The sequence below is a fragment of the Triturus cristatus genome, chromosome 5_2 (assembly GCF_964204655.1).
Source record: "Triturus cristatus chromosome 5_2, aTriCri1.1, whole genome shotgun sequence".
Lineage (NCBI taxonomy): Eukaryota > Metazoa > Chordata > Amphibia > Caudata > Salamandridae > Triturus > Triturus cristatus.
In genome coordinates this window covers 241,155,859-241,176,424 of record NC_140588.1, presented here as the reverse complement: position 1 = coordinate 241,176,424, position 20,566 = coordinate 241,155,859, and the positions used below count along the sequence as shown (strand labels likewise).

General features: G+C 39.4%; 1 long non-coding RNA gene across 9 annotated transcripts in view; it reads left to right on the top strand.

The window, feature by feature from the left end:
- The window catches only part of LOC146822840 (uncharacterized), a 321,116-nt gene that overhangs the window by 25,261 nt on the left and 275,289 nt on the right, over window positions 1-20,566 (top strand). For 2 of the 9 annotated variants that reach the window (XR_014962086.1, XR_014962084.1), the window contains exons 2-3: window positions 7,643-7,701; window positions 8,205-8,274. The exons of the other annotated variants lie outside the window; for them this stretch is intronic. This is a non-coding gene — a long non-coding RNA (uncharacterized LOC146822840). The remainder of the gene's footprint in view (window positions 1-7,642; window positions 7,702-8,204; window positions 8,275-20,566) is intronic. 9 annotated transcript variants of the gene reach the window in all.

Genomic DNA, 20,566 nt, shown 5'->3' with positions numbered 1-20,566 from the left:
GTTTCGCCAAGGTTGGCGCAGATAGTGCTGATCTCTAGACACGTGTTTCCGGTTTATTAACCGTCATCAGTAGAGAATACAGCCAATATTTGGGGTTTGCTGAGTAGGCTGCCAATCATTACATCAGGTCCAGTACCACTGACTGGCGTGCAGGTGCTTCATCCAAGAGCTCGTCAGATCAATGACTCACAGGAGTACTTTAAATAGACAATATGATGTGGGAGCACACCGCTGACCTCTCAGGCAAGGTTCGCCCCTGGCATTCTGGAAAACGCAGTTTCTTCTGATGTTTTCGAGTGTTTTGCCAAGGTTGGCGCAGATAGTGCTGATCTCTAGACACGTGTTTCTGGTTTATTAACCGTCATCTGTAGAGAATACAGCCAATATTTGGGGTTTGCTGAGTAGGCTGCCAATCATTACATCAGGTCCAGTACCACTCACTGGCATGCAGGTGCTTCATCCACGAGCTCGTCAGCTCAATGACTCACGGGAGTACTTTAAATAGACAATATGATGTGGGAGCACACCGCTGATCTCTCAGGCAAGGTTCGCCCCTGGCATTCTGGGAAATGCAGTTTCTTCCGATGTTTTTGAGTGTTTTGCCAAGGTTGGCGCAGATAGTGCTGATCTCTAGACACGTGTTTCTGGTTTATTAACCGTCATCAGTAGAGAATACAGCCAATATTTGGGGTTTGCTGAGTGGGCTGCCAATCATTCCTTTTGGTCCAGTACCACTCACTGGCGAGCAGGTGCTTCATCCACGAGCTCGTCAGAACAATGACTCACAGGAGTACTTTAAATAGACAATATGATGTAGGAGCGCACCGCTGACCTCTCAGGCAAGGTTCGCTCCTGGCATTCTGGGAAATGCAGTTTCTTCCGATGTTTTTGAGTGTTTCGCCAAGGTTGGCGCAGATAGTGCTGATGGCCAGCATTTATCTGCACCAACCTGGTGAAACACTCGAAAGAACTTTTGTGCAAGTACACACGCTTGATCAACTGCATCCACCATAATGCTTAGGGGCGAACCCGCTGGGAGGAGAAGCAGTGTGATCCCACATTTGTTTCCTGTTTAAAAGGCTCCCTCGAGCCGCTTTGAGCTGACGAGCTCGTGGAGAGGCACCTGCGTGCCTGGAGAGGTACTGTGACCCGAGAATACTCTAGCAGCCTGCTCAGCAACCCCAAATATTTTCATGCCTAATCTTTACTGATGACAAATAATAATCCAGAAACACGTGTTTAGAAATAGCCAGCATTGAACTGCACCAACCTGGTGAAACACTCGAAAGAACTTTTGTGCAAGTACACACGCTTGATGAACTGCATCCACCATAATGCTTAGGAGTGAACCCGCTGGGAGGTGAAGCAGTGTGATCCCACATTTGTTTCCTGTTTAAAAGGCTCCCTCGAGCCGCTTTGAGCTGACGAGCTCGTGGAGAGGCACCTGCGCGCCTGGAGAGGTACTGTGACCCAAGAATACTCTGGCAGCCTGCTCATCAACCCCAAATATTTTCATGCCTAATCTTTACTGATGACGGATATTAATCCAGAAACACGTGTTTAGAGATGGCCAGCATTGATCTGCACCAACCTGGTGAAACACTCGAAAGAACTTTTGTGCAAGTAACCACGCTTGATGAACTGTATCAACCATAATGCTTAGGGGCGAACCCGCTGGGAGGTGAAGCAGTGTGATCCCACATTTGTTTCCAATTTAAAAGGCTCTCTCGAGCCGCTTTGAGCTGACGAGCTCGTGGAGAGGCACCTGCGCGCCTGGAGAGGTACTGTGACCCGAGAATACTCTGGCAGCCTGCTCAGCAACCCCAAATATTTTCATGCCTAATCTTTACTGATGACAGATAATAATCCAGAAACACGTGTTTAGAGATGGCCAGCATTGATCTGCACCAACCTGGTGAAACACTCAAAAGAACTTTTGTGCAAGTACACACGCTTGATGAACTGCATCCACCATAATGCTTAGGGGCGAACCCGCTGGGAGGTGAAGCAGTGTGATCCCACATTTGTTTCCTGTTTTAAAGGCTCTCTCGAGCCGCTTTGAGCTGACAAGAACCTGCGTGCCTGGAGAGGTACTGTGACCCCAGAATACTCTGGCAGCCTGATCAGCAACCCCAAATATTTTCATGTCTAATCTTTACTGATGACGGATAATAGTCCAGAAACGCGTGTTTAGAGATGGCCAGCATTGACCTGCACCAACCTGGTGAAACACTTGAAAGAACCTTTGTGCAAGTACACACACTTGATGAACTGCATCCACCATAATGCTTAGGGGCGAACCCGCTGGGAGGTGAAGCAGTGTGATCCCACATTTGTTTCCTGTTTAAAAGGCTCCTTCGAGCCGCTTTGAGCTGACGAGCTCGTGGAGAGGCACCTGCGCGCCTGGAGAGGTACGTTGACCCGAGAATACTCTGGCAGCCTGCTCAACAACCCCAAAATTTTCATGCCTAATCTTTACTGATGACGGATAATAATCCAGAAATACGTGTTTAGAGATGGCCAGCATTGATCTGCACCAACCTGGTGAAACACTCGAAAGAACTTTTGTGCAAGTACACACGCTTGATGAACTGCATCCACCATAATGCTGGGGCGAACCCATTGGGAGGTAAAGCAGTGTGATCCCACATTAGTTTCCTGTTTAAAAGGCTCCCTCGAGCCGCTTTGAGCTGACGAGCTCGTGGAGAGGCACCTGCGTGCCTGGAGAGGTACTGTGACCCGAGAATACTCTAGCAGCCTGCTCAGCAAACCCAAATATTTTCATGCCTAATCTTTACTGATGACAAATAATAATCCAGAAACACGTGTTTAGAAATGGCCAGCATTGATCTGCACCAACCTGGTGAAACACTCGAAATAACTTTTGTGCAAGTACACACGCTTGATGAACTGCATCCACCATAATGCTTAGGGGTGAACCCGCTGGGAGGTGAAGCATTGTGATCCCACATTTGTTTCCTGTTTAAAAGGCTCCTTCGAGCCGCTTTGAGCTGACGGGCTCGTGGAGAGGCACCTGCGTGCCTGGAGAGGTACTGTGACCCGAGAATACTCTGGCTGCCTGCTAATCAACCCCAAATATTTTCATGCCTAATCTTTACTGATGACGGATATTAATCCAGAAACACGTGTTTAGAGATGGCCAGTATTGATCTGCACCAACCTGGTGAAACACTCGAAAGAACTTTTGTGCAAATACACACGCTTGATGAACTGCATCCACCATAATGCTTATGGGCGAACCCTCTGGGAGGTGAAGCAGTGTGATCCCACATTTGTTTCCTGTTTAAAAGGCTCCCTCGAGCCGCTTTGAGCTGACGGGCTCGTGGAGAGGCACCTGTGCGCCTGGAGAGGTACTGTGACCCGAGAATACTCTGGCAGCCTGCTCAGCAACCCCAAATATTTTCATGCCTAATCTTTACTGATGACGGATAATAATCCAGAGACACGTGTTTAGAGATGGCCAGCATTGATCTGCACCAACCTGGTGAAACACTCGAAAGAACTTTTGTGCAAGTAACCACGCTTGATGAACTGTATCAACCATAATGCTTAGGGGCGAACCCGCTGGGAGGTGAAGCAGTGTGATCCCACATTTGTTTCCAATTTAAAAGGCTCTCTCGAGCCGCTTTGAGCTGACGAGCTCGTGGAGAGGCACCTGCGCGCCTGGAGAGGTACTGTGACCCGAGAATACTCTGGCAGCCTGCTCAGCAACCCCAAATATTTTCATGCCTAATCTTTACTGATGACAGATAATAATCCAGAAACACGTGTTTAGAGATGGCCAGCATTGATCTGCACCAACCTGGTGAAACACTCAAAAGAACTTTTGTGCAAGTACACACGCTTGATGAACTGCATCCACCATAATGCTTAGGGGCGAACCCGCTGGGAGGTGAAGCAGTGTGATCCCACATTTGTTTCCTGTTTTAAAGGCTCTCTCGAGCCGCTTTGAGCTGACAAGCACCTGCGTGCCTGGAGAGGTACTGTGACCCCAGAATACTCTGGCAGCCTGATCAGCAACCCCAAATATTTTCATGTCTAATCTTTACTGATGACGGATAATAGTCCAGAAACGCGTGTTTAGAGATGGCCAGCATTGACCTGCACCAACCTGGTGAAACACTTGAAAGAACCTTTGTGCAAGTACACACACTTGATGAACTGCATCCACCATAATGCTTAGGGGCGAACCCGCTGGGAGGTGAAGCAGTGTGATCCCACATTTGTTTCCTGTTTAAAAGGCTCCTTCGAGCCGCTTTGAGCTGACGAGCTCGTGGAGAGGCACCTGCGCGCCTGGAGAGGTACGTTGACCCGAGAATACTCTGGCAGCCTGCTCAACAACCCCAAAATTTTCATGCCTAATCTTTACTGATGACGGATAATAATCCAGAAATACGTGTTTAGAGATGGCCAGCATTGATCTGCACCAACCTGGTGAAACACTCGAAAGAACTTTTGTGCAAGTACACACGCTTGATGAACTGCATCCACCATAATGCTGGGGCGAACCCATTGGGAGGTAAAGCAGTGTGATCCCACATTAGTTTCCTGTTTAAAAGGCTTCCTCGAGCCGCTTTGAGCTGGCGAGCTGGTGGAGAGGCACCTGCGTGCCTGGAGAGGTACTGTGACCCGAGAATACTCTAGCAGCCTGCTCAGCAACCCCAAATATTTTCATGCCTAATCTTTACTGATGACAAATAATAATCCAGAAACACGTGTTTAGAAATGGCCAGCATTGATGTGCACCAACCTGGTGAAACACTCGAAATAACTTTTGTGCAAGTACACACGCTTGATGAACTGCATCCACCATAATGCTTAGGGGTGAACCCGCTGGGAGGTGAAGCAGTGTGATCCCACATTTGTTTCCTGTTTAAAAGGCTCCCTCGAGCCGCTTTGAGCTGACGGGCTCGTGGAGAGGCACCTGCGCGCCTGGAGAGGTACTGTGACCCGAGAATACTCTGGCTGCCTGCTAATCAACCCCAAATATTTTCATGCCTAATCTTTACTGATGACGGATATTAATCCAGAAACACGTGTTTAGAGATGGCCAGTATTGATCTGCACCAACCTGGTGAAACACTCGAAAGAACTTTTGTGCAAATACACACGCTTGATGAACTGCATCCACCATAATGCTTATGGGCGAACCCTCTGGGAGGTGAAGCAGTGTGATTCCACATTTGTTTCCTGTTTAAAAGGCTCCCTCGAGCCGCTTTGAGCTGACGGGCTCGTGGAGAGGCACCTGTGCGCCTGGAGAGGTACTGTGACCCGAGAATACTCTGGCAGCCTGCTCAGCAACCCCAAATATTTTCATGCCTAATCTTTACTGATGACGGATAATAATCCAGAGACACGTGTTTAGAGATGGCCAGCATTGATCTGCACCAACCTGGTGAAACACTCAAAAGAACTTTTGTGCAAATACACACGCTTGATGAACTGTATCCACCATAAGGCTTAGGGGCGAACCCGCTGGGAGTTGAAGCAGTGTGATCCCACATTTTTTTCATGATATAATAGTCGTAAGCCATTCAAGTAGTCTGCCGAGTTTGACCCTCATAAACAGCTTTTGTGAGCTGTCGATGAGACCTATGGATCTAAAGTTGGCTGGCAGTTCACAGGAGCTCTTTTTATATATGGAAATAATTCAGCCTCAGCCCACACAGGAGGCAAAGGTGCCCCTTTCAAGAAGGCAGTAAATAGCGATGAGAAAAAGGCACTCTATATGTCTGCCTCCCTCTGAAATACGTTCTCAGGGATTTTATCTATTCCCGGTGCTCTGTTTCGTACAATGCCCTTAATGGCTATCCTTATTTCCTGAGGTAGGATTTCCTGTCAGTTAGAGTAAAACCCAGGAATTTCTGGAAGGGGTCACCTCAATACTATCCTCTAACTTCCCTGTACCATTAATTGGTCGTTCCACAGGCCACGGGCTCATTGAATCGCAATCAACAGTGGTCAATTCTCCTATCTGCACATATAAGCTGCAGAAGTGGGCGAACCAATCTCTGGCTAGCATATTGGTTTTAATAGAGCTAAACCCATCCCTGCTACCAGAGGACACCAGGTTCCAGAAAGCACAGTGGTCTTTCTGCCTAGCAGTAGCTAAGAGGCTCTCCCACCTTCCCCGCTTCCACTCTTTTTTGACAGCTCAGAGCACCTTTTTGTGGGGGCACCTTGATACCTGGATCATGACCCTATCTTGCATTTTTACCACTTTGACCAACTTGGTCTTGGCATCTCTGCAGTATTTATTGTACTAAGTCCGTGTGTGCTTCCTCTCAACTACTCGCCTGGTCTAGGTAAAGAAAAGGTTTCTTAGTTTTTTTAACAACTCCTTATGTATGTCAGAGATTGCCCGTAATGGTACTCCGGCCACCCCTGCCAAAGACAGGGACACCACTTCCTGCATGCCATTGGCCACCAGGCTATAGATCTAACAGAGGGTCCCCTGCAAATCCTCCATGCTACTTTATTTAACCATACGTCTATTGCTGGTGACTCTGTCTTCTTTTCAAGAGCTCTTCTGCATTGTCAGGTAGGCCTTTAACATTTAAACTAAGCTTGAGAGTCAGGGCATTATGGTTACTATCTCGGCATTATGTTGCTATTATGCCCTCCAGATATGTCCATAGCTTAATATCCAGCGGTATGTAATCTATAAAGCTAGAGGAATTTATACAATTAAATGTATGGGTCCCTGTCTGGTCGGAATTTCTTCTGCTGTTACAGGGGGATCTCTGACATATTATCGACAGACACATTATCGAACTACACAAATATCGCAACAAATATATCGACATCAAAAATATCGACATTGTATACTTATTTAAAAAACTACACTAATATCGACACTACAATATCGTAATACAATTATATCGATCACACAAATATCGCACACATTAATATCGCAATACTAAATATCGACATAAGTTAATAAATATGACACATGTCACAAATATCGATAACCAAAATATAGACATCAATAATATCGTTTTTTTAAATATATCGACAATTCTAATACTAATAAAACCAATACTTTCAACAACATAAATACAATATTTTACCAAAACATACATTTTCAAATGAGATTCTACTTAAACATAAACATAACATTTATAGCGATCTCAATATTTAACAACATAATAAAAAAACACTAAAATAATTATCACATTGGCATGTCGAACACATTTAAATAAAATTACTACACATTATAAACAATCTTTTTATATATAATAATTTAAAACTCTCCTCCTTTAAAACTAAATATACTCTTACTTAGCATTTTCCATAAAAGGAAACCAATTAACTAAAAAAAATTCAAACCATCCAATAGAAAGGCCACATACAGAAAACAACCAATAACATTCAAGAAACAATTTGAAACCACTATATAAACCAATTAAAACAAGTCTTCCATGGTGCCTTAAACCAAAGCATTGAACGAAGAAGAAGCAGCTCTACTAAACAGAAGAAACCTACATCCTATTACTATTCTAAAAACGTAAGTAAATAATCTTTTCTAACTAAACTGCCAAATTAAACTAAAACACTAATTTACCTTTACTCAAATAAATAACTAACTTATATATTCCATCTCTTTATGTTTCCACTACAGATATTACTCCAAACAGCTAAAGAAAATATTGAAGATTGCCAGAAAAGACTCACTAAAAAGTAAGTATACTATCAAAATACTTTATAAAATATTAATTAAATCCTACTCAAACCCCAAAACATCCTAAACCCCTAAACAAATCCATGTTCTCTTTTTTAAATTGTAAAAAACCTGTATAAATTAACACCTATAGTCTATACCACTGGGCATGAGGGTAGGCTCTGTTTGCTTAGTGAGAGGTTAGGCTACTGCATCTTATTTATTAGGCAGGAGGGGCACATAGTAAGAGGGGTAGGAGACGGGGGTACATTGACATGTGGTGGGGGAGGGGGGGGTAGAGAAGTGGGTGGAAAGGTTGTTCATTCTCCTGAATAATTGGTCTTGATGATAAATGTGTGGTACTTCCGGGACAGATGAAGATGGGGGAATGTTTTTTGAATTGTTAATTTGTAAAACAATAAAATAAGTTTCTTCAATAAAAATATAGTCTATACCAAACAGCAATACCACCCCACTTAAAAAACTAAACCAACCACAACAATAAATGTTCTTTAACTTTCAGAGACTAAATCAACTAAACAACATTTTTGCGACAAACAACATCTTCATTCAAATACAACCAAAAAGACTTGGTAAGTATATATAAAAAAAATGCTTTTTTGCTAATTTCATATAAAGATATAAAGTACTATAGCATATATTTTCATATACATTTTTTCCAGAATTGTAACACATCACGATGACAGAAGAAGCCCAATTTATAACTTCGCAGAAAGGAAAATTCCTATTGTGTTACATGGGTTACACACACACCCAAGAAAAGCAGACGGACCGAAAAGTGAACTGGAAGTGTACTAAATATTATTCTAACAAATGCTACGGCCGAGCAACAACAAGAGAAACAACTGTACTATATACAAGAGAGCATAACCATCCACCCAATCTCTCTGAAATAGAAGTCAGATCAACTCTTGAAAATATCAAAGAATTAAGCACAGGTTCACAAACTGCTACAAGTGTAATCCTAAAAGAACTATTACCTAGAGTGCCCAAAGAAGCAAGAGGCCAATTACCATCAATTGCTTCTATAAAAAGAACTATTGCTAGGACCAAAAAAGCAACCACGACAACTATACCATCCCCTAAAACTTTTCAAGAGATCATCATTCCACCAGAATTAAGTATCACCCACAATAATGAACCTTTTATTTTTTTTGATAACAAAAGCCCAGAAAAAAGAATCATAATGTTTGCTACTGCAAACAATATAACTAAACTGCAACAATGCCAAACATGGATGATGGATGGCACCTTTACAATATGCCCAAAACCATTCTATCAGCTTTACACAATACACGGTCAATATCACAACACTTCCATACCTTTAATTTATGCACTATTACCTAACAAACAAAACACAACATATAATGAAATGCTAGGAAAAGTAAAACAAGAATCTAATGATTTTTACCCTCAAACAATTATCATAGACTTTGAGCAAGCCATGATAAATTCCATTCTAAAACTGTACCCCCATACAGCTATCCAAGGATGTTACTTCCATCTTAACCAATGTATATGGAGACATTTACAAAAATCTTCACTAAGTGTAGAATACGCCACTAACATAAGTTTTGCACATCAAATTAAACTTCTAACAGCCCTAGCTTATGTACCAACCACAGATGTTGCAGAACATTACAATCTTTTATTAGAAAGTCCATTCTACAAACAAAATGAAGTAAAGTTATCTCCCCTGTTAGATTATTTTGAGGATACCTGGGTGGGGAGACTGCACAGATCAGGCCATAGACGTCAGCCCAAGTTCCAAATACCTTGGTGGAATGTATATGTAAGTACACTCAACCAACAAGCCAAAACTAACAATGCCGTCGAGGGCTGGCATAATGCATTCCTAACTTCTACTGGGAGAACAACTCCAACACTACAAAAACTACTAATTGCCATACAAAAGGAACAAAGTTTTCAAGAATTAAGAATGCAACAATCTGTCCTACAATTAAAACCAAAACAGTCTAGACAAACTACTCAAATGTATAATTACCTACAACAACAGGTACAGCTATACCCATCCACAAGAGGACTTGAGTACTTAAATATAATAGCTCAAACTCTCTTCTAAACCCTTTTCTAAATATTAACCCACAATTCTACTAAAACAACTATCACAACATAAATAATCCACTTTATTATATCACATATTTAATTATGTGGTCTAAAATATATACATGAATTATCTGGACATATATTTAGACAACATAATTAAACAAACCAAGTACACAACAACAATATTAAGTATATAAGGTTTGGCCACCAACAATAAAAATATTTAAATGAACTTACCTGTGTAGTATCTCCAATGGGATAATAACATTCCTTCCAAATAAATCCAGGGAGTTCAAAATCCATAGGTATCCAAAAAATGACTATCCATTAACCATAAAAATCCTGAAAAATATTAAAAAGGTAAATAACCGCTCCTGGAAACCCGAACAATAAAGGAAGTGTTAAATAAATATTAGTAAACACAACTAATACACACTTCCTTTTAAAAAAATAAGGTGTTTGAAACCGACGAAAATATCTTCTCCGTAAAACCTACAAAACAGAAACAAACATTCCCACCCACCCACAAACACACAAAACGCATGTACAAACCTCACTACAAACGTTATTCAAACACTATAAAACTTTAACACACCGAAATAACAAAACACTAACAAAGCCACAAACACGGAACACAACGTTAATTATAAAACCGTATACAAACTATTACTAACACCCTAACTTCTAAAACATCAATCAATACACACTTATTACAACATAACTACTTCCACAAAACACTTAAAACTATTTAATAATAAAGCAAATAACTCTTACCTTCTCAAACGCGAAACAGCTCCGAACCGCGACCTGGATTCGACCAAAATAACCCAAAACAACAGCGAGCGGTTACAAAATAAAAGAACCAAACAAACATAGGAAGTTTGGAAATTAAAGGAGCACGGTTTTAGGTGAATTCTCAGCCTGGACTTTTCACTTTATCAGTAACGATAATATTGCCCACCTGAAATGGTCAGCTGCTCAAATGACCACCAACACAACAATTATCCACAAGTATGAGAGGCAACATATTGGAAGAAATGTCAATTAATGTCAAAATAAACTTTTGTGTTTCGAATCCACACAGTAGTTGAGTATTTGCTTGAATTCCTTTATTCCCAGATTTAGTGAGACCAGATCCGCAGCCAATGCATTTCGCCCAAACATGGGATTTTCAAGGGGAGTTTCAACAATAAGAAATATTTACACGTCAAAACGGGGGGTAGTATGACGAAATGGGCAGGACCCAGAGTTCAATCTAGGTAATAGGTCGATAGCTTTAGACAGTTCGTATGGTATATATGAGACATGTTTATTTCAATGATGTTATTATTAAAATATGCGTAATAATAAACAAAATTTTCTCTCGAATGAATATACATTCCAACAACTATAAAATAAATATTATTTTCCTATGTACTATTTAATTTAAAAATAATTTTGAATTTGCATTCTGATATAACTTCTATGTTTTATCCAACCCAAACTAAAATCTACAGATTTTTTCTCAAGTAAATCCAATAAATTTAACTATTCCTATTCAACTCTATAATTAATTGTAATATTTGCGATTTACCAAACTTAATTAACATACTACTCCCACTACATACTGAACTTAATTAATTTACTATTCTCACTCCAACCTATATTTAATTAGGGTAGGTGCTGGACACTGAACTAAATTAATTTACTATTCCCACTCCAGTCTATATTAAATTAAAATAATTGCTGGACACTGAACTTAATTAATTTACTATTCTCACTCCAACCTATATTTAATTAGAGTATGTGCTGGACACTGAACTGAATTCATTTACTATTCCCACTCCAATCTATATTTAATTAAGATAAGTGCTGGACACTGAACTTAATTAATTTACTATTCTCACTCCAACCTATATTTAATTAGAGTATATGCTGGACACTGAACTAAATTATTTAAATATTCCCACTCCACTCTATATTTAATTAAGATAAGTGCTGGACACTGAACTTAATTAATTTACTATTCTCACTCCAACCTATCTTAAATTAGGGTAGGTGCTGGACACTGAACTAAATTAATTTACTATTCCCACTCCAGTCTATATTAAATTAAAATAAGTGCTGGACACTGAACTAAATTAATTTACTATTCCCACTCCAGTCTATATTAAATTAAAATAAGTGCTGGACACTGAACTTAATTAATTTACTATTCTCACTCCAACCTATATTTAATTAGAGTATGTGCTGGACACTGAACTGAATTCATTTACTATTCCCACTCCAATCTATATTTAATTAAGATAAGTGCTGGACACTGAACTTAATAAATTTACTATTCTCACTCCAACCTATCTTAAATTACGGTAGGTGCTGGACACTGAACTAAATCATTTTACTATTCCCACTCCAGTCTATATTAAATTAAAATAAGTGCTGGACACTGAACTTAATTAATTTACTATTCTCACTCCAACCTATATTTAATTAGAGTATGTGCTGGACACTGAACTAAATTAATTAAATATTCCCACTCCAATCTATATTTAATTAAGATAAGTGCTGGACACTGAACTTAATTAATTTACTATTCTCACTCCAAACTATATTAAATTACAGTAGGTGCTGGACAATGAACTTAATTATTTACTATTCCCACTCCACTCTATATTTAATTAAGATAAGTGCTGGACACTGAACTTAATTAATTTACTATTCTCACTCCAACCTATATTTAATTAGAGTATGTGCTGGACACTGAACTGAATTGATTTACTATTCCCACTCCAATCTATATTTAATTAAAATAAGTGCTGGACACTGAACTTAATTAATTTACTATTCTCACTCCAACCTATATTAAATTAGGGTAGGTGCTGGACACTGAACTAAATTAATTTACTATTCCCACTCCAGTCTATATTAAATTAAAATAAGTGCTGGACACTGAACTTAATTAATTTACTATTCTCACTCCAACCTATATTTAATTAGAGTATGTGCTGGACACTGAACTGAATTCATTTACTATTCCCACTCCAATCTATATTTAATTAAGATAAGTGCTGGACACTGAACTTAATTAATTTACTATTCTCACTCCAACCTATCTTAAATTAGGGTAGGTGCTGGACACTGAACTAAATTAATTTACTATTCTCACTCCAACCTATATAAAATTAGGGTAGGTGCTGGACACTGAACTAAATTAATTTACTATTCCCACTCCAGTCTATATTAAATTAAAATAAGTGCTGGACACTGAACTTAATTAATTTACTATTCTCACTCCAACCTATATTTAATTAGAGTATGTGCAGGACACTGAACTAAATTAATTTAATATTCCCACTCCAATCTATATTTAATTAAGATAAGTGCTGCACACTGAACTTATTAATTTACTATTCTCAATCCAAACTATATTAAATAACAGTAGGTGCTGGACAATGAACTTAATTAATTTACTATTCCCACTCCACTCTATATTTAATTAGGATAAGTGCTGGACACTGAACTTAATTAATTTACTATTCTCACTCCAACCTATATTAAATTAAGGTAGGTGCTGGACACTGAACTAAATTAATTTACTATTCCCACTCCAGTCTATATTAAATTAAAATAAGTGCTGGACACTGAACTTAATTAATTTACTATTCTCACTCCAACCTATATTTAATTAGAGTATGTGCTGGACACTGAACTGAATTCATTTACTATTCCCACTCCAATCTATATTTAATTAAGATAAGTGCTGGACACTGAACTTAATAAATTTACTATTCTCACTCCAACCTATCTTAAATTACGGTAGGTGCTGGACACTGAACTAAATTAATTTACTATTCCCACTCCAGTCTATATTAAATTAAAATAAGTGCTGGACACTGAACTTAATTAATTTACTATTCTCACTCCAACCTATATTTAATTAGAGTATGTGCTGGACACTGAACTAAATTAATTAAATATTCCCACTCCAATCTATATTTAATTAAGATAAGTGCTGGACACTGAACTTAATTAATTTACTATTCTCACTCCAAACTATATTAAATTACAGTAGGTGCTGGACAATGAACTTAATTAATTTACTATTCCCACTCCACTCTATATTTAATTAAGATAAGTGCTGGACACTGAACTTAATTAATTTACTATTCTCACTCCAACCTATATTTAATTAGAGTATGTGCTGGACACTGAACTGAATTGATTTACTATTCCCACTCCAATCTATATTTAATTAAAATAAGTGCTGGACACTGAACTTAATTAATTTACTATTCTCACTCCAACCTATATTAAATTAGGGTAGGTGCTGGACACTGAACTAAATTAATTTACTATTCCCACTCCAGTCTATATTAAATTAAAATAAGTGCTGGACACTGAACTTAATTAATTTACTATTCTCACTCCAACCTATATTTAATTAGAGTATGTGCTGGACACTGAACTGAATTCATTTACTATTCCCACTCCAATCTATATTTAATTAAGATAAGTGCTGGACACTGAACTTAATTAATTTACTATTCTCACTCCAACCTATCTTAAATTAGGGTAGGTGCTGGACACTGAACTAAATTAATTTACTATTCTCACTCCAACCTATATAAAATTAGGGTAGGTGCTGGACACTGAACTAAATTAATTTACTATTCCCACTCCAGTCTATATTAAATTAAAATAAGTGCTGGACACTGAACTTAATTAATTTACTATTCTCACTCCAACCTATATTTAATTAGAGTATGTGCTGGACACTGAACTAAATTAATTTAATATTCCCACTCCAATCTATATTTAATTACGATAAGTGCTGCACACTGAACTTATTAATTTACTATTCTCAATCCAAACTATATTAAATAACAGTAGGTGCTGGACAATGAACTTAATTAATTTACTATTCCCACTCCACTCTATATTTAATTAAGATAAGTGCTGGACACTGAACTTAATTAATTTACTATTCTCACTCCAACCTATATTAAATTAAGGTAGGTGCTGGACACTGAACTTAATTAATTTACTATTCCCACTCCAGTCTATATTAAATTAAAATAAGTGCTGGACACTTAACTTAATTAATTTCCTATTCTCACTCCAACCTATATTTAATTACAGTATGTGCTGGACACTGAACTAAATTAATTTACTATTCCCACTCCATTCTATATTAAATTAAAATAAGTGCTGGACAGTGAACTTAATTAATTTAATACTCTGACTGAAATCTATATTTAATTATGGGATTAGTTAAATGCAAAAATAAATTTACATTTTCTAAATATTAATATTTTTTAAAATAACAATATATAAACATGTTAAATTAACTTCCCACCCTTATCCCCTATAACCCAACATTCCGCTCCTAAAATTATTTGTAACATTCTAAAAAAAAATTAAAATTTCAAAATTAATTTTTTTAAAAATTAACAGATATATAAACATTTTTACAACACTTCCCACCCTTATCCCCTATCAACCAACATCCCGCTCCGAAATATATTTGTAAAATTCGAAAATTTATTTCCTATTTATAAATATTTTTAATAAAAAATTAACAAATATATAAAAAAAAATTAAAAACTTCCCACCCTTATCCCCTATAAACCAACATCCCACTCCTAAAATTTTATTTAAAATGCTAATTTTAATTTACAATTTCTAAATTATTTTTTTTTTTAATTAAATAATATATAAACATTTTTAAAACACTTCCCACCCTTATCCCCTATAAACCAACATCCCGCTCCTAAAATTTTATTTAAAATGCTAATTTTAATTTACTATTTCTATTTTTTTTTTATGTTTTAAATTAAATAATATATAAAAAAATTTAAAAAACTTCCCACCCTTATGCCCTATAAACCAACATCCCGCTCTTAAAATTTTATTTAAAATGCAAAATTTAAATTAAAATTTCTAAATTAATATTTTTTTTAAATTAAATAATATAGAAACATTTTTAAAACACTTCCCACCCTTATCCCCTATAAACCAACATCCCGCTCCTAAAATTATTTCTAAAATTCTAAATTAAATTTACAATTTCTAAATAAATTTCAAAAAAATTCTAACATTATATAAACATTTTTAATACACTTCCCACCCTTATCCCCTATAAACCAACATCCCGCTCCTACATTTTTTTATAAAATTCTAAATTTAATTTAGAATTTCTAGAAATTTTTTTAAAAAAATTTAAAAATATATAAAAAATTTTAAAACACTTCCCACCCTTATCCCCTATAAACCAACATCCCGCTCCTAAAAATATTTTTAAAATTCTAAATTTAATTTACAATTTCTAAATAATTTTTCAAAAAATTCAAACAATATATAAACATTTTTAATACACTTCCCACCCTTATCCCCTATAAACCAACATCCCGCTCCTAAAATTAAATATACAATTCACATTTTAAATTAAATTTAATAATTAAATTTTACAATATATTAAAAAAATAAATTAACTTTTTTAAAACACTCCCCACCCTTATCCCCTATAACCCAACATCCCGCCCCTAAAACTATATAAATATTTCTCATATTACACAATAACGATATTTTCACATGTCGATATTATTACGAACGATATTACTTACATCGACATATAAGTAAAAAAAAAAAACGATATTTTTCACATCGATATTAACTATTTCGATATTTTGGACATTCGATATTTTTGACTCGATATTTATGTCCCTCGATATTAAAAAGTCGATATATAGACTGCTCACCGTTACAGGGATGTAACCCCTGGTTTAAAGTGAGCACATTGATTTTTACTGCAGTGGGTGTACCTTTCTTAATGAGGGGAATCTCAAAGGCTGGGACTGATCATATGTTGTCCTCATCTCTTAAGATGAATAGAATATCAGAGTTCAGTGGTCGCATTGACAATTAAAGTCACCCCCCACAATTTTCCTACCATTAGATGGCAATGAAACTAAGTGTGCATTTAGCTGATCTATTACAAGGGGTTCCTTCTTGCATCTGGCAGATCTATATACACATTTTTAATATAATAGGTTGTGCTCTAGTAAACTGATAGGCATATACACTATAGGTCTGGGGAATCCACCTTAACCTCTCTCGACATGCTTATCATGCTTGTTCTCACCCAGATTGTGAGTCCCCCTTGAGGGCCTACCCTTTCCAGCTGATACAGCTCCCTTCAAGACGTTGGCATAGCCTGCATGGTACAGTGGTTGCACGGATGAAGTCTCTTGAAAGATATAAAAATAAATCTGCTCTATGTATTCACACCACTCTTGGCAAATTAGTTTGGAGGCCAGGCCGGCTAGATTCCAAAAGATGAGCTAGGTCTGGGTGTCTGGAGCAGCGGTAATAACTTCGCCTTGTGTACCGGTCGTTTGGTTTGGTATGACGGGGCAGAATGCCCCATCAGTGCCTGCTATGTCCATTGGCATATCAGTGGCATTACTGTCCTCCCTAGGGTTTAAACCATCTTGGTTAGTACTGTGGCCCGCTGTAGAAACTTGCTGACTTTCATGGTTATCTGACTACTGCCCTGCCACTATTGAGTGTACTATAGGGCAGTCGAACCTTCTGTCATGATGGCAGTCTGTATTTGGAGACCCTGCCTTGTGGTGCCCTGTGCCCAGCGAAATCCCATGCAGTGTGAGCCCTGATCCCCTTAGTGCTGTATATGTAAAGGGCAGAGTTCCTGGTGAACACTCTCTCTGTGCTAAGTAAAAAAGGTGCTCCCTGTTTTGGATCTCATACTATTAGGGTCAGAGATGATCTACTGCCTTCCAGCTAAGAGTCAGTCTACCCCTGCCAAACAGTCAAAAAGACTTAGGGCATTTTCCGATCCTGTCTGGAAAGCCCTCCGTACGGCTCGGATCCGGAGGGCTTCCTGGACGAAATGTGCTCTGGACGTCCGAGCGAGCGAGTACGATGCGTCCTTAAGCATACGGACTCTGTTCGCTCGGACTTCCATTGAAGCCTGTGTACAGATGCGTATACAGCTCCAATTGCAGAAAATGGGTGGGTGGGAAAAAGCATACACCCTGTGGCGGGTACCACACTGTGCATGCTTGGATCAGGTGGACCCATGGGCACCCCCCCCCCGTGACCAATTCGGAGGGCGCCGGGTGTAGGGGGGCCTTCCACGGCCCCCTGAAGTATGCTTCCTGGAGCTTTTTTGAGTCAGAGGCTCTGACGCGATCTGGCTCATTGGCAAACGTGGTCGCTCGGAAATCTGACCCATTGCGCTGCACGAGTCGACCATGTTGTAGTCGTCCGGACTTCTCTGACGGATACGAGTTGCTCGGAGTGCGAGGCGATATTCACATCGTATTTGCTTGCACGTACAGCAGTATGAGTCGTTCGGAAACTGGGGCTACGAATTGGACTCGCTTTCTACGGATCCCGTTCTAACCCAGTTCGAGCGAGATTGGAACCGGGCCCTATGTGTCCGTATAAAAAAGGTGTCTCTGTATCTCCTCTGGTTGGGGCAGAACATAGTCAATAGCGGTTGCGTATACCCCCTTTGTGCTAGCTGTTTGGTATTAGGATGCTGTAGTATGAGCGACCGGTAAAAGTAGCAATTAATTAACAGCAATATGGGGTTCCTTCTAGGGTTATGAGATCTAGAATTACCAGTAAGGGATAGCCCATCAGCAGTATGTTCTTCCCTGCTGCAGCCTTTGCTGCCTGGGCATGGAGAGGGGCTAGAGATCTTACAATCAGGATCAGGCCATCTCTGGGCTGGACTAGGGGGATCTCTAGGTGCCCTTGTCTCAGGGCGCACTGTGCTGGGGGAGGCTCATGTGCTCTCGGAATGGAATGCTCATTATTCCCATCTCCCTGCACAGCACTAAGCTCCCTTGTGGCATGGGGTTTAGTTATGTCAAGAGGGGCCTGCGTATGTCTAATGGCAGCCAGTTCTTTCTCTTTAGCTACTAGGCAGGTTCATATAGAGGTTAGTTGCTCCACTAATAGCTCCCTAACCTAGCACAGTTATCCATAAGTTGCTTAATGCATTCAGACAAATCTCCACCACTAGACCTTGTGGGATATGTGTTGAACGGCTCTTTCCTAAGGTTAGACCGGGTGGGGGCCGGGAAATGAGACGCCTCTTGGTTTCTGATGCCTGTGGGCTGTCTAGGTTTCTTAGTTCTCCCAGTGGGTTGAACAGCGCTATTTACACATGGCTCCGCAGCACTCGCGGATCCAGTTTCTATCTCTCTTGGGATAGGGCAGAGTGGCAAGGGTACACGCTCTGGTGTAATGAGGGAAGGTTTATCTTATTCAGACCCCAACTCAGCTGCTCCATACCGTGGTACTCACAGTGCTCTTATGAAGCGCTTGGCAAGCCAGAAGCAGGTGGTGCTCATTGCAGGGCTCCTCCATTGTGATGAAATACGCTGGGAAAGGTAGTCCCCCTAGTGCAGTTAAACACGGCTCCCACACTGTGAGACTCACAGTGCACTTATGAAGCACTTAGCAGGCCAGAAGCAGGTGGTGCTCATAGTAGGGCTTCTCCTCCGCCCTAAAGACACTGAGACAGGTAGTGCCCCTGGTGTGGTAAAACACAGCATTTCATTTTAAAGTGGAAGCGATGGATTAGAAAAGTTATAAAAGTTATATTGTCTCCCCCACTTCCTCTTACCATAACACTGCACACCATGTCGAAGCCCATCAGCCATTCATCAGCACACTATGAGCAAGATTAAGACTTGTGAAGTGGTATCTCCACAGGAAATAAAATACCCTACATGATTACGAGTTGATTGGGTGGGGACCTACACTTATGGCCAAATTTACTATACCAATATGGTTAATTCCTGTCCTTTCCCCAGTGCTTGCACAGAATGGGCTGCCAGCACCATCGCAGGCACCCTTGCATAATACAGGATATTTTGTGCAGGGAGAGGAACCTTCCTGCACAAAAACCATCCTAAAATGTACATTCCTTTTTCTATGTGTGCTGTAGAATACAACATACATAGAAAGATTAAGTAAAAATAAGAAATTAAGATATTTCTCCATGTTAAGCCTCACTTGAGAAGGTTTATTTTTTGGCGCATTTCCAGGTCTTTCAGATTGGGAATACATAAAAAAAAACATGGGAATTGCGAGGGAACACCTAAGCAGTGCCCATGGAACACCTTTCCATGGCAGAGTATCGCAATGCAGCAATTTGCAAGTTGCGATACTCTTAATTTATGAAGTCACTCTGGACAGGGCCGGACTGGGAACTGCAACCAGCCCTGGCAGATTGCTGCTTGACTGGCCCTGGGAGGGAGGAGGGGCGTGCTAGCAAGAAGCACCACTCCCGCTTTTGTTATAGGGGGCTAATATTGCAGCACTGCTGCAAAACCGGCCCCCAGTGACAAAACAGGCCCCCACAGGCACAAAACCGGCCCCACTCCTCCCGCCCACCAGGAAAATGCCCGGTGCCTGCTACGGCCAGTCCGGCCCTGACTCTAGACCACACAAAGTAAATCATATTTTTGAGTTGCATTGTGCATGTACCACGTTGGTTGGTGCAAGTGGGGTCATAAATATGGCCCTTAGTAACCCCAATTGTTTAAATCTTGTTAGGTTATCAGATATTCACTGTGAAGGCTATACATATCAAGACATAGAACACCCCTGATGTGGACTATGCATGATGGTCTCACAAGCTGTCATTCAGACATAAGTCTAAAACATTTTTTAGCAGCAAATATTTATTTCAGACAAAGTGAGCTTACTTAAAGAGAGTAAGTATTAGAGATACAGAGAAACTACACATGCAAACCTGACTACGCCAATGTACACAGAGCA